The sequence below is a fragment of the Cynocephalus volans genome, chromosome 6 (genome assembly GCF_027409185.1).
Source record: "Cynocephalus volans isolate mCynVol1 chromosome 6, mCynVol1.pri, whole genome shotgun sequence".
In the NCBI taxonomy this organism is placed as follows: Eukaryota; Metazoa; Chordata; class Mammalia; order Dermoptera; family Cynocephalidae; genus Cynocephalus; species Cynocephalus volans.
The window spans coordinates 30907392-30920338 of record NC_084465.1 but is presented as its reverse complement, the minus strand read 5'-3'; the positions used below and the strand labels follow the sequence as shown (position 1 = coordinate 30920338).

At 33.4% G+C, this 12947-nt stretch overlaps 1 protein-coding gene across 6 annotated transcripts in view; it reads right to left on the bottom strand.

Annotated features, from left to right (window-relative positions):
- Positions 1 to 12947, bottom strand: part of POT1 (protection of telomeres 1) — a 129443-nt gene that overhangs the window by 52717 nt on the left and 63779 nt on the right. The window contains exon 2 of one of the 6 annotated variants that reach the window (XM_063099867.1): positions 6707 to 6806. The exons of 4 other annotated variants lie outside the window; for them this stretch is intronic. The gene's annotated coding sequence lies outside the window, so the exon portion shown is untranslated. Of the gene's footprint in view, positions 1 to 6656; positions 6807 to 12947 lie in introns of those variants that run through there. One more of the 6 variants, XM_063099868.1, reaches the window with a different exon arrangement.

The following is a 12947-nucleotide window of genomic DNA, read 5'->3' as shown; positions in this document are numbered from 1 at the left end:
CCTTATATATTTTGCACATTAACCCCTTATCGGACATACTGTTTGCAAAAATTTTCTACCATTCTGTAGGTTTTCTCTTCACTCTATTGATTGTTTACTTGGCTGTTCAGAGCTTTTTAGTCTGATATAATCCCATTTGTCTATTTTTGCTTCTGTTGCCTGTGCTTTTAAGATCATATCCAAAAAAATTACTCCCCAGACCAATGTTATGGAACTTTTCCCATACATTTTCTTCCAGGAGTTTCATAGTTTCAGGTCTTACATTTAAGTCTTCAATCCATTTTGAGTTGATTTTTATATATGATGTAAGATAAGGGCCTAATTTCATTATTTTGCATGTGAATATTCAGTTTTCCCAATACCATTTATTTAAGAGACTGTCCTTTTTCCATTGTGTTCTTGGCACCTTGGTCAAAAATCAGTTGGCTGTAAATGCCTAGACTTATTTCTGTGCTCTCTATTCTGTTCCATTGGTCTGTGTTTGTTTTTATGTCATTACCACACTATTTGGTTACTATAGTTCCATAGTATATTTTGAAGTCAGCTGGTTTTGTTTTTGCTCAAGATTGCTTTGGTTATTAGGGGCCTTTTGCAGTTCCGTACAAATTTTAGAATTTTTTTTTTCTATTTCTGTGAAGAATGTCATTGATATTTTGACAGGAATTTCACTGAATCTGTAGATTACTTAGGGAGTATAGATATTTTAACAACATAAGTTCTTCTAATCTGTGAACACGGGGTATTTTTCCATTTATTTGGGTCTTCTTCAATTTCTTTCATAAATGGTTTATAGTTTTCAGTACAAAGATCTTTCACCTCCTTGGTTAAATGTATTACTAAGTATTTTATTTTTTTTGTAACTATTATAAACAGGATTGTTGTCTTGATTTTTCAGATAGTTCACTGTTAGTGTATACAAACACTACTGACTTCGTATGTCGATTTTGTATTCTGCAATTCTGGATGAATTTATTTATTAGTTCTAACATTTTTTCATGGAGTCTTAGGGTTTTCTGTGTACAATATCATGTTGTCTGCAAAGAAAGACAATCTAACTTCTTCCTTTCCAATCTGAATGCCTTTCATTTCTTTCACTCAACCTAATTGCTCTGGCTAGGACTTCCAGTACTATATAGAACAGAAATGGCAAGAGTGGGCATCCCTGTCTTGTTCCTGATCTTAGAGGAAAAACTTTAGCTTCACTGCTGAGTATGATGTTAGATGTGGTCTTGTCATATATGAACTTTATTATGCTGAGGCATATTGTTTCTACAAGGGTATTTTAAGAAGTTCATGGAAAGATTCATATTATCTTTTGTTTTTTTTCACAAACTTTTTGAAGTACCCTTGTATGCTTAGTGAGAGTTTTTATCATAAAAGGCTGAATTTTGTCAAATACTTTTTATGCATCTATTAAAATGATCACATGGTTTTTGAACTTCATTCTGATAATGTGATATATCACATTTACTGATTTACACATGTTGAACCATCCTTGTATCCCTGGGATGAATCTCATTTGATCACGGCAAATAATCTTTTTAATGTGTTGTTCACTTTTGTTTTTACTAGTATTTTGCTAAGAATTTTTGCATCTGTGTTCATAAGGAATATTGGGAATATCTGTAGTTCATAAGGAATATCTGTAGTTTTCTTTTTTTGTAGTGTCTTTGTCTGGCTTTGGTATCAGGGTGATGCTGGTCTTATAAAATAAGTTTGGAAGTATTCCTTCCTCTTCAGTTTTCTGAAAAAGTTTGAAAAGAACTAGTATTCAATCTTCTTTAAATGTTTGATAGAATTCGATGCTGCCTGTTAATATGTATGTTTCAGAATACTACACACTAAGAAAATGCATTTTCTGTCCTTTACAGTAATGATGATATAGAGACAGAACGGAAAAACCCAAAACAGTGAAGGAGAGAAGGAGAAGATATTAACGTATTTCAGGAAGACAGGAAAGCAAATAATTAAGAAATAAAATGAACAGAAGAGGCCATAATCCAGAAAATACTACAAGGTAGCTCGAGTGAAGTTGGTAACCACTAGGATAAAGGGTAGGAGTGAAAAACAGGGCTTAAATCAGCAGACTAAGTGAAAGTTTACACACAGAAAAAGCAATTCAATGAGTATGCACTCTGACTCTCCACTCCCCTGAGAGGGACTTTAAACAGCCAGGCCCAGTATTTTAGTATTTAACAACATCCCTTCCAGGAACACAGGTTCTTTTCCAAGGAAGATGCCCGATTAACTGAGAAGTGGGAAGACTTCTCTTGTGGGTGTTAACACCCAGAATAAACCCCTTCTCATCATTACATTAAGGAGCCTACAGCTTGATAGGCAGTTCTCTTCCCACCCACCCTAGACTGACACTTTCAATCAACATGCCCTATGCAAGTACTATAAGTCTCTATCAGATTTCTCAATCTAGGAGCAGAGCACGTTGGAAAAACATACTACATATACAAAAAGTAAAGGAGACAAATAACCAAACCTAAAATAAACTATCCCTACATTCTTAACTACTCACATAAAAAGACAGCAATTACCAGACATAAGAGCAAATATGGAGGGGAAAAGGAAGGAGGGAGGGGGGAAAAAAAGAGAAAAGAAAAAGAAAAAGAAAAAAAAAGAGGGAGGAGGAGAGAAGAACAGAGGGTGAGAGAGGTACAGAAGGGAGAAAATGGGGGAGAGAAATGGGTAGGGAAAGGGAGAAGAAAAGGAGAGAGAGAAGAAAGAAGGGATGGGGAAAAAACCCTTAATTTGTGAGGAGGGGGAAATAACGCAGAGAACATTAAAAACAACAAGAACAACAACAAAAAAAACTTAAAAATGAAAACCAAACCTTAATGAAGCATCTTCAAAAAAGGTAAAAAGATATTACATCCTCGATTCTTGATATACCAGCAGAATCCACTGGATTTGATTTTCATTTTTGAGTTTACTTTTTCAATAGTTCTAACTATTTGTAAGGATTGTTATTTCATAACTATTTTTTGTTGTTGTTAGCAGTCTTCCAATGATCAAAGACAAATTTTATCTTTTTTTTTTTATAGAATAAAACACATTCTTACTTGCAAGTATCTTATGGTTCTACTGTACCCATACATTATGAGATCTTAGCAATCTTTTTTCCTATATCTTGAAATATACTGCTATTCATTATCCTAGTAATTATTTCATCATTATGCATCAATTATTTTTATCTGTTGAAAAAGATTAAATTAATTCGAAAAATGTAAAATGAGGTAATTGCCTAGAAGGATAATGCAAGAATGAAATGAATGATCACTATTGTACCATCCTTCAGTTTTTGTATTGTATTGTTCAAAGTATTACACAACACCTTGCAAGAAAGTGTATTTAATTTATTTATTTATTTTGGTGGCTGGCCCATATGAGGATCTAAACCTGTGATGTTGGTGTTAAAAGGCTGCGCTCTAACCAACTGAGCTCACCGGCCAGCTCTCAAGAAAGTTTAAAAGAAGTCTGAAGACACCATCTTTGGAGTTTCTTCTTTGACTCTATTTAAACACAGTTAAAATTTCAAAAACTTTAAATTTTTGCCCAGAGAAGAAAACTGACAGAAGAAGTCATTTAACCATTATTAGATCAGAAGCTGAATGCAAAGACAGATAATAGCACTTTAGATGATAATAATAAAATTGATCACACAAGTGAAATTTTGGACTATTTGTCTTCAGGTGATATTCTATATGATGTTTCTTAAATTCAAGAACTGATACAAGAAAATATATTTCTAAGGATAGAGGGAAAACAATATTTCTAAAGACAGAAAAGAAATATGATATTCCTGTCCAGTAAGTCATTCAACAGGATTTCACCACACAATATTTTGGGACAAGACCTTGGACCACTCCATTTTGCTAAAAGGACCAGAGAGGATATTCTTTCATCTTACGTTCTATGTACCAAAAGTTACATACTATGATTTGTATGAACATGCTAAAGGCAAATGTACACACAAAGGTAAGTGGAAGGAATAGATGATGTAGAAATGAAAAAAGAAAAAAGAAAAAAAAACAGAGTAGATTAACAATTTGAATTGATGTTTCCAAATCTAAAATTAAGTGTTTTGCAACTGTGGAGCAAAAACAGTATCCTCTCTTCAAAAAAATTTTGAGCTGACAATAAATTTTCAAAATACTTTGATGATGCAAGTGCAAAATGAAAAACCAAAAGCAACAGTGAGCTAGAACCATATATATGTACATCTTCAAAACCAAGAAAATATGGCATTATAGAATAAAAATGTGGGTTTGCTATGTTTAAATTCTTAATAATTTTTTTACTACCCCTTTATTTTTACCTCTGTACAATATTTGAAAAGTGAATTAAAAAAATTGAAAATGTAAAAAGGCAATGATTTATTTTTCCTATTAGGCTGAGGAGAAAATAAAGATATGATGATATAAAGGTGAGGAAACCTTTGAAAACTTAAATCAAAAAGAAAAAATGACAAAACGACAAAAATAGAGAAAAAAATAAGTGAGAAAAGTAACTCAGGAGAAACGGACTTTCTGGATTCTGCTTTCCAAGAAAGAGATCTTCTTCAAGTATACCTAGATATGGTGCAGTCTACTTCCAGGGATGATGTTATATCCCTGATTATGCAATTTGGTTCAAAACTCAGGGGAGTTGAACATTTGTACAATTACTTTAAGAATACAGACTGTTTCTGTAAATTTTTCTGGAACATATATGTTAAAGGCAATTCATGTTGCAAGAATGTGGCATCTTAACTCCAGCACTTGTATACTTTTGTGGAACAGTCAATAGCGAATAAATACTCTGTATGGAATCCAAGGGCAAAAGAAAAGTTGTACAGAAATATTTTGATAACTGTTCCTACCCTATATAGACTTTGCTTTTCTGTTAAATTCTATATCCCAGGCTGAAAAAGCCAAAACAAAAAAAACAGCTGACAATCTCATTCTTCAAAATCAACCTTAGTACAATATCTTACCAAAAGAAGTCCCAAAAGGAAATTTTTTAAGAGTAGAGGAAGAAAATTCACCAGAAATAAATGGCACAAAGTCTTCCAACTAAAAGGGTCCACTGAAGGCAAACAGGCAAACATCAATACAAACCACTGGGAAATTAGACAATATCAAAAATAAAGAAAAAAATTCTAAAAACTTCTACAGAAAAAACAGGTATCTATGTAGGACTGAAAATAGATTAGCATCAGACTTCTCTATTTACTTGACCGAGGCTACTAGAAAATAATGGAGCAATGCCTTCTAAAGTGGGTGATAATTTTCATCCTTGAATTTTATAAAACTTGACAAAATCATCAATCAAGTATACAGACAGTTTATTTTCAGACTTTAGCAAGTAAGAAGTTTTACTTCCCCACAATATCTTTTGTAGGCAATTTTCCAGCAAAATAATGGGAAAATCATGAAATAGAAAAAAGTAGAGTCAAGATAATGGTAATGGAACTCCCAGATTGACAACTAGAGAGCAGTCCTATCAAACAGGATTACTGTTTAGCAATTGTAGATTGGAACAGGAGAAAGAAGAGAGCTTAGGACAAAAGAGGGCTTCCCCTTAAAAAGGGTAATCACTTAGCATATTGTTACAAATGACAGCATTTGTCTCTTTTTTCTGCATGATTTCACTTATATGTGGAATTTTAAAACGTCAAACTTTCGGAAGTAGAGTGTGGAATGGTGGTTACCAGGGGGAGGGGGATGGATGTGAAGGTGAGGGTGAGGAGAGGGGAGATGCTAACCAAAGGGTACAAAGTTTCAGTTCAACAAGAGTAAATTTCTGAAATTCACTGCATACCACGATGGCCATAGTTAATAATAATCTATCATGTATGTCTTTGTTCTATTTCTTTTTCTTGGCCATCTGTAAGTTATTGTGTATTTCAAATTTGCTAAAAGAACAGATTTTAAATGTTTTCACTACAAAAAAAAAGTATGTGAACTAATAAATATGTTAATTAGCTTTATGTAATCATTCCACAAGGTATACATATATCAACATATCACATGGTACCCATAAATATATATTATTTGTCAATTAAAACTAAACATTTAATTTTAAAAAAGAAAATTCACATATACAGCTACATAATTAGGTAATCTTGAGGATATAGTGAAGACACAGTATTCTTTTATTACTAATAATAATGGCAACAAAAAAGAAAAGCCATCAGAAACTTCATGAAATACAAAAAGCTGTACAGGAAAATTTGGGCCAAATATCAAGTAAACTAAAATGTGGCATAGTTATACACAAAACATGGAAGAAATATATATGGTTGTAGAAAAGAATATAAATGCTAATAATTTTAACAACAGAAAAGTAAAGGTATACCTGACAGAAAATGGGAGGAGAAGGCGGGGGTAGGGTGGGGGGGAGGGGTAGGCAATTACACTGAGTAAAGTTGGTGAATAAGGAATGAAAGACAAATATATTGTTAAAAATTAAAGGGAATCAATAAGGAAAAAAATGAATAATAAAAACTCAAAAGGAGTAACATTTTCCATAGTATAAAAGATTTAGATAATCTAAAACAACTCTGAAAATACTAATTGTTTGATAAATTACAACTACATTATCACACATTTAAAATAATTTCTCAAGTAAATTCCAGGGTAAAACAAATGAGCTAGAATACGAACCTGAAAGGGAAGCAAATGTAGAAGCAAAGACAAATCTGGAAGACTCTTACCAGAAATCTAGAGCTTTGGAAATTATAGACCAAAAAGGAAACTCCACTTTGGATTATTGCAAGGTGGGAGCTGAAACAGGTATCAGCATAAGCCTGTGACCTTAAAAGATGGAGACAGGGGAGAAAAATCCACCTGTTAGAATAGGGAATAAACCTGTTGTCTATTCCATGGTTTAGGAATGACAGAAAAACAATAATAGGCCAATTTGTGGGGGGAGTTAGCATCAATACATTCAAAGAAATTCCTGTAATAATCCTAAATTTGGTTTTCTTTGGTTTTTGTTTTATTTTGGTTTTTTTGATAATGACATATGACATGCTGATTCTAAATTTTAAAGGGAGGAGCAAACAGCCACTAATAGAAAAAGAAGAATGCAGTGGGACACTTGTCTTTTGAATAGCATGAATAAAAAAATTAAAGAAATTGGAACAGTGTAGTATTTTCTAAGAGGAAAAATTCATTCTCCAGCAATCTGTTTTTAGTAATAAAAAGAACAAAAAAATCACTTATCACTTCTCTCCACTATTTATACCTCACATACATAAAAGTTAATTTGTACTATATACATAAAAAGTTTTAGCTGAAAACAAATCCCACCACACTCAATATGGCAAATCATTAATGTGACATGACAGCCAACAAGTACTCTCTAATCGTGGAGTTCTGTTAAGAGTTTATAGTGTTTCTTCAAACACTATATTTAACTTTGCAGCTGGATTTACAAGCCTATTACCAATTTTGTCACTTGCACATACTTCTGCTTAAGTAGAACTATGAATAATGCCTCTATAATTTTAGTCTCTTTTTTCCACCAATGAAGACACAATTAACCAATTTCATAGTGAAACACATGACTGGTTTGCCAAAAAGAACTACATACTTTGAATAAAACACAAATACTTTGAATGTTTTAGGTATCTTAATGTTTCATGACAGACAAAACACAAGGGAAAAGAAATCACTAGTCTAACAAAATCCAATTCAGGTACACATTATCAAATTTGGTCTTTTTACATTTTTGTTTCTTGGCAGCTTCTGTAAAATCACATATCATAGATTTATTTATAATACTCAGAGTCACATTTCATATTTGTACCAGAGAACTATTAACTACTTATATTTATAACATTATTTTAAGATGCAATAATTCAACATTACTCCTCTCACTTTAAATACTTCAAAATGATCTGCTTTTGTAAATTGGGGATATAATGTAAGAACAAAACTGCAAATTTAACTGGCATAAATAATAATAAATAGTTGAATTTAAATGTTAGCCAAGATAAACTGACAGAGCCCACTCAGTGTAGCACATCGGTAATATTGGAGAACATACTAACTAAAAAAAGGTACTAGTGAGAAAAAAAAAAAAAATCATTCTTAATCTATATTTCAAAATACTGAAAAGCATTTTATGTTTTGTTTTGTCTTTCCTAAAAAATGCCAACCTTCCAAAAGATGACTTGATGAACTGCAAAAGACTCTAGATAACACTTTGAGAAGCACTGACAAAGGCCCATCACCTAGGGGGCTGTTCCAGGGCCACAATCAGCTTTTGCAGTACCCTTATAAAAATTAGGAAAAAAAACTACTCTTTTCTCAAATAAAAACGCTGCACAACCTGAACAGTTTTACAGAGGAACTTTACCGAGCCCAAGAAAGCAGCAGCCTTAGCTACATACCAACATGCACCCACATTCTGACCCTCTCACACAAACCCTCGGAAACAGGGACACAATGCACACGTTCCTTCTCCAAACCTCTCCCTCCCATAAGTGACTATGTCAGCTTTGGAGTTAGGGTGAAAATGGACTGCCAAGAGAGGGAGAATCAATCTCAGTGAATGCCCAAAGTGCAGTCACAAAAGTGTGTACCAGGGAGTGAACATCTGCATGCTCAGAATTCTGAGTGTGTAAATGGGATGACTACATGCACTGGTATAGGTTTACGCAATAGAGGGCACTCCCCAGCTGCATCAGGGCTTGGCTGGCGGGCCTGAAATCTTCTCATCTCTCTGTTCTCATCTAAATGACTGTATCTGGATGAAAATGGCATCTCCTTAGATGAAGCACACTTGTGCACTGCACATCTGGACCACGAGCATGCTAAGTCCCTGCTCCTAACTTTCACTTGGCTTAGGTTTTCTCCTTTGGAAGTACTAATACCTGTAACTTTTATCAAGTGTAAATCAGAGATCAACCATGTGCTCCCTTGCTTTATAGGATGGGATGGGATTAAAAGGAAAGGGAAAAGAAAAGGAGAAGAAAGAATGAATGGGTTCTCTTTCCATAGACCAAAATCTTCATTTGAAAACAAACAAACTAAAAAAAACACACACAAACACACACACACAGAACAAAACAACAACAACAAAAACCATACTGCATACATATATAAAATAATAAATGAGAGTATGTAGGCACATAGACTTTCTTTTTGGGGGGACGGGGAGGGGCGCGGGTAGACGGCTGGCCAGTATGGGGATTCAAACCCCTGACAAGACTTTCTTAATTTGGTAACAGTGGTGGGGGTAGATTGGATGCCATGAAACAGTAGAATCACCTGAGAAATTTCTTCTAGGAGAATGACCTTGCTCACATAGTTTGAATGAATCTATCCGGAATTTGAATCTTCTTAGGAATTCTCTCTACCACATTACAAATACTTTTGTTCTGGTTAGTATTCTGAATTTTAGCAGCAATAATCCCCATTTAGTTTATGTTCTACTGTTTCCCAGTCCAATTTAAAAAAAAAATTAGTATATACATAAATCTTAGATACCTATTGTTATGTACAACTGCTGTTCAGTGAGACTATTAAATAAGTAAGCACTGTCATTTCTCCTACTAAATTTACATTTTCCTTATATTGACTTATATTCTTACGAACTAATATCAAAATCTTAGTTTGCATGATATTTTATGTCAACATTTGCTAGTGTATAGAGGTTATACTCCCTCTATATAGGTAATGACTGACCACAATTAAAGCAGGATTAATGATGCACATGACATTTCCCAGAATAACTAGACACTGACATTTAAGCATGGCATGGATGAATAGATAGCCTTAAGACAGTTCTAGATCCTTGGTGAGCATTACATTAAGCATTTACATTTTAAAAAAGGGGTAAAAAACGAAAGTTTTTATAAATTTCAGACCCAACTTTGCAAATTGAAAATATCACGCAACACAAGAGATCTCAAATTAAATTTCTAACAATGATTGAAGTTTAAAAAGAGTTTGAAATTTAGTCTAATTCTCAAGAGAAATTAGATTTTGCTAAAGGATAGAGTGTTAAATACAGTTTGGAGTTATCAAATAAAAATTAATAAAGTACAAAATAAACGTCAATATTCCAATTTACAGACCCAGAATAAAGCACTGTACTGCTTCTCAGTAGGAAACAAAATGAAAATACAGTACTATGTTAAGCAAAGTACTTTGTTCCCAGATCTTCAACAAGGGGGAAACTGCATATATAGCGGTTAACAATTACTGAGGGCTCACAATATGCCAGGTAGGAAGCTAAACAATTTATATATATATCTCCTTGAATTCTTACACAGTTGTATGTAGCAGAAATTATTGCTTCCAGCTTAGAAACAAGGAAACTTAGTTTCTTTAAAAGGCAATGTAAAGTGCTCAAGTTCTAACATCTTGCAGGTCACAGAAATGGGATGCATATTTAGTATGTCTAATTCATATCTCTGCATCTAACCAGAACACTGAACTGTCTCCATGTTGTAAGTTTTTAAAAACATAAAAAATAATCACAAAGAAAGTAGAATATTATGTTTAATACTGAAGGAAGCTTCTTTGAGAGTTTTTCTAACAAGGTAAAATTATGCTATAGCTGAACTCTATTATAGTATTTACTATTTTATGCATTTGTCTTGAACCATACTAAGGTAGAATTCATTACTAAATAACTGACATATCATTAAAATGAAATTTCAGCTATAAATTTATCCCACAGAAACAGACCCCAAGGATATCATTATAGAAAGATTCTCTAATTCATTATTATGAAGCTTTTAACATATACTATTTTTACATTCCTTGTAATAATTTAGATGTTTTTGACTCATAAACTGAACGAATAAAAGAAAAGAGAATCAAAAAGAGTGCCTCCTGAGGTATGTGAACAACAGTTAAACCCTAGTGGAAAGACAAAGGCAATCGAAGGAGATGTGTTAAGTGTGATTCTCCTTAAAGAGGAGTTAAGTGAACTGTAAGTGTCAAGAGGAAAAAGGAAAGAGCACAGTATTATAAATCAAGGCCAAATCTAGCCCACTACTTGTTTCTTTCCAAGGTATTCAACTTCGCTTACATAAAAACAGTGTTTTCAGATTCATATTCATCAGTTTATATAATATTTAATGAAGCTACTTAATTAGAATAACAAGTAAAAGACATATCAACAGATCTGGGAACAAACAAAATTATAATAATACAGCTCCAGGGGGGTTAGGGAGTGATCAGGTAAGGGACACAAAGAAGAATTATGATTTGTAGATGAATATGCTAATACTGATTTGATCATTGAAAAAGAATACAGCTCTCCTAGTGAGGGCAGAAATGAGCAGTGATCTATTCCCAGTCATGAGAGGTCAGGATGACAAAGCATCAACTTACAAGGTTTTACAGATAAAAGGATGGTTAAAAGAGTTTTCAATTTAAATAATTTAGCTGTGGGAAGATGTCCAATGTGTCACTGAAATCTATTATATGTGTTATATGTATAACAAATGGTATGTGTGTACATAGCAAACATTTTTCAAAGCAGTGACTGTATGTGAAAGACTTCTGAATAATGCCAGAAGGGAAATAGATAACTTTTAAAACAGTTTTAAAACAGATACACAGGCTTCCAGATTTAGTACTTTCTTCTCAGTTCACAGCATTTATAAGACATAGTAGTTGATCAATCATCATTATAAAATTAATGCATGTCCTTACCTAAACAAAATATATGCATTTGTAAAAATTCTCCCCTTCTGAAGCACGTGACAAGGAAAATGACTTACCCTCCTTGTGCTTCAATTTCCTTATCTGAAAAATGGGGATAATAACAGCATTTACCTCACAGGATTGTTGTTAGAATTATGTATAGTGCTTAGAATAGCACCTGGAACATACCAAGTACTATTTATATAAGTACTGACCAGTAGTAGTAGTAGTAGTAGTAGTAGTAGTAGTAGTAGTAGTAGTAGTAGTAGTAGCAGTAGTAGCAGCAGCAGCAACAACAGTACTTATACTACTGCTAATCACAATATTATTTTCCAGTGAACCTAAATATGACCTTAGAATCTGTCTTAACAAAGTGTCTAGTATCTGATACTAATATTAGACAACTGATCAAAGTTGTTATATGAAATGGAAAGTATAGATTTAAGGGATTATAAAGGAATTTCAATTTGAATTTCCACTGGAAACTCAATTAGCTGCTTTAAGATATGGTGCTATCAACCTTCCAAGAGGATAATCTTGTAGTTAACAAGAACATCTGGTCCTGAAAAGAAAATTCACTTGGGACACAAAGAGAGTTTCTGAAAAGATGCAAGGTGAGAAATAGCATTAACCTGTTTTACCTTCAAATAAATTATAATTCCAAAGAGATAAAATAAGGCAATTTTAACAGAGTGAAAGGTTAATCCAAGGTGAAAAAGACCTCATATCTAGCTTAAAACTTAAGATAAAGAAGCTCACCAGATGACATATTGTGTCAGTTTCAAAACATGTTTAATTTGCTTAGGACAGTGGTTCTCAAAGTTTGATCTGCAGATCGTGGGAGTGGGGTGGGATGGGGGTGGGGCTTCCAAGACGTTTTTACGGTGTTTACTGAGTCAAAACTATTTTCACAATAACATTAAGCTGTTATTTGCATTTTTAACTGTGTTGACATTAGGACTGATAGCACAGAAGCAAATGGTGAGGAAAACTGGTGTCTTGGTGAGAATCAAGACCCTGGCACCAAACTGGTGGTCAATGTATTCTTCATCACCACATACTAACATTCAAACAAAATGAAAACCAAAACAGTTTACTTAAGAATAAAATGTTCTTGATGAAGCAATAAAAAGTATTACTGTTGGACCTTGAGTACATGTCTTTTTAATATTCCATATGATGAAACGGGAAGTAAGCATAAAGTACTTTGGCTGCTTACCGAGGTATGATGGCCGTCTGGAGGAAAAGGCACTCACGGAATTGTTTGAGTTGTAAGTTGAAGTAGCC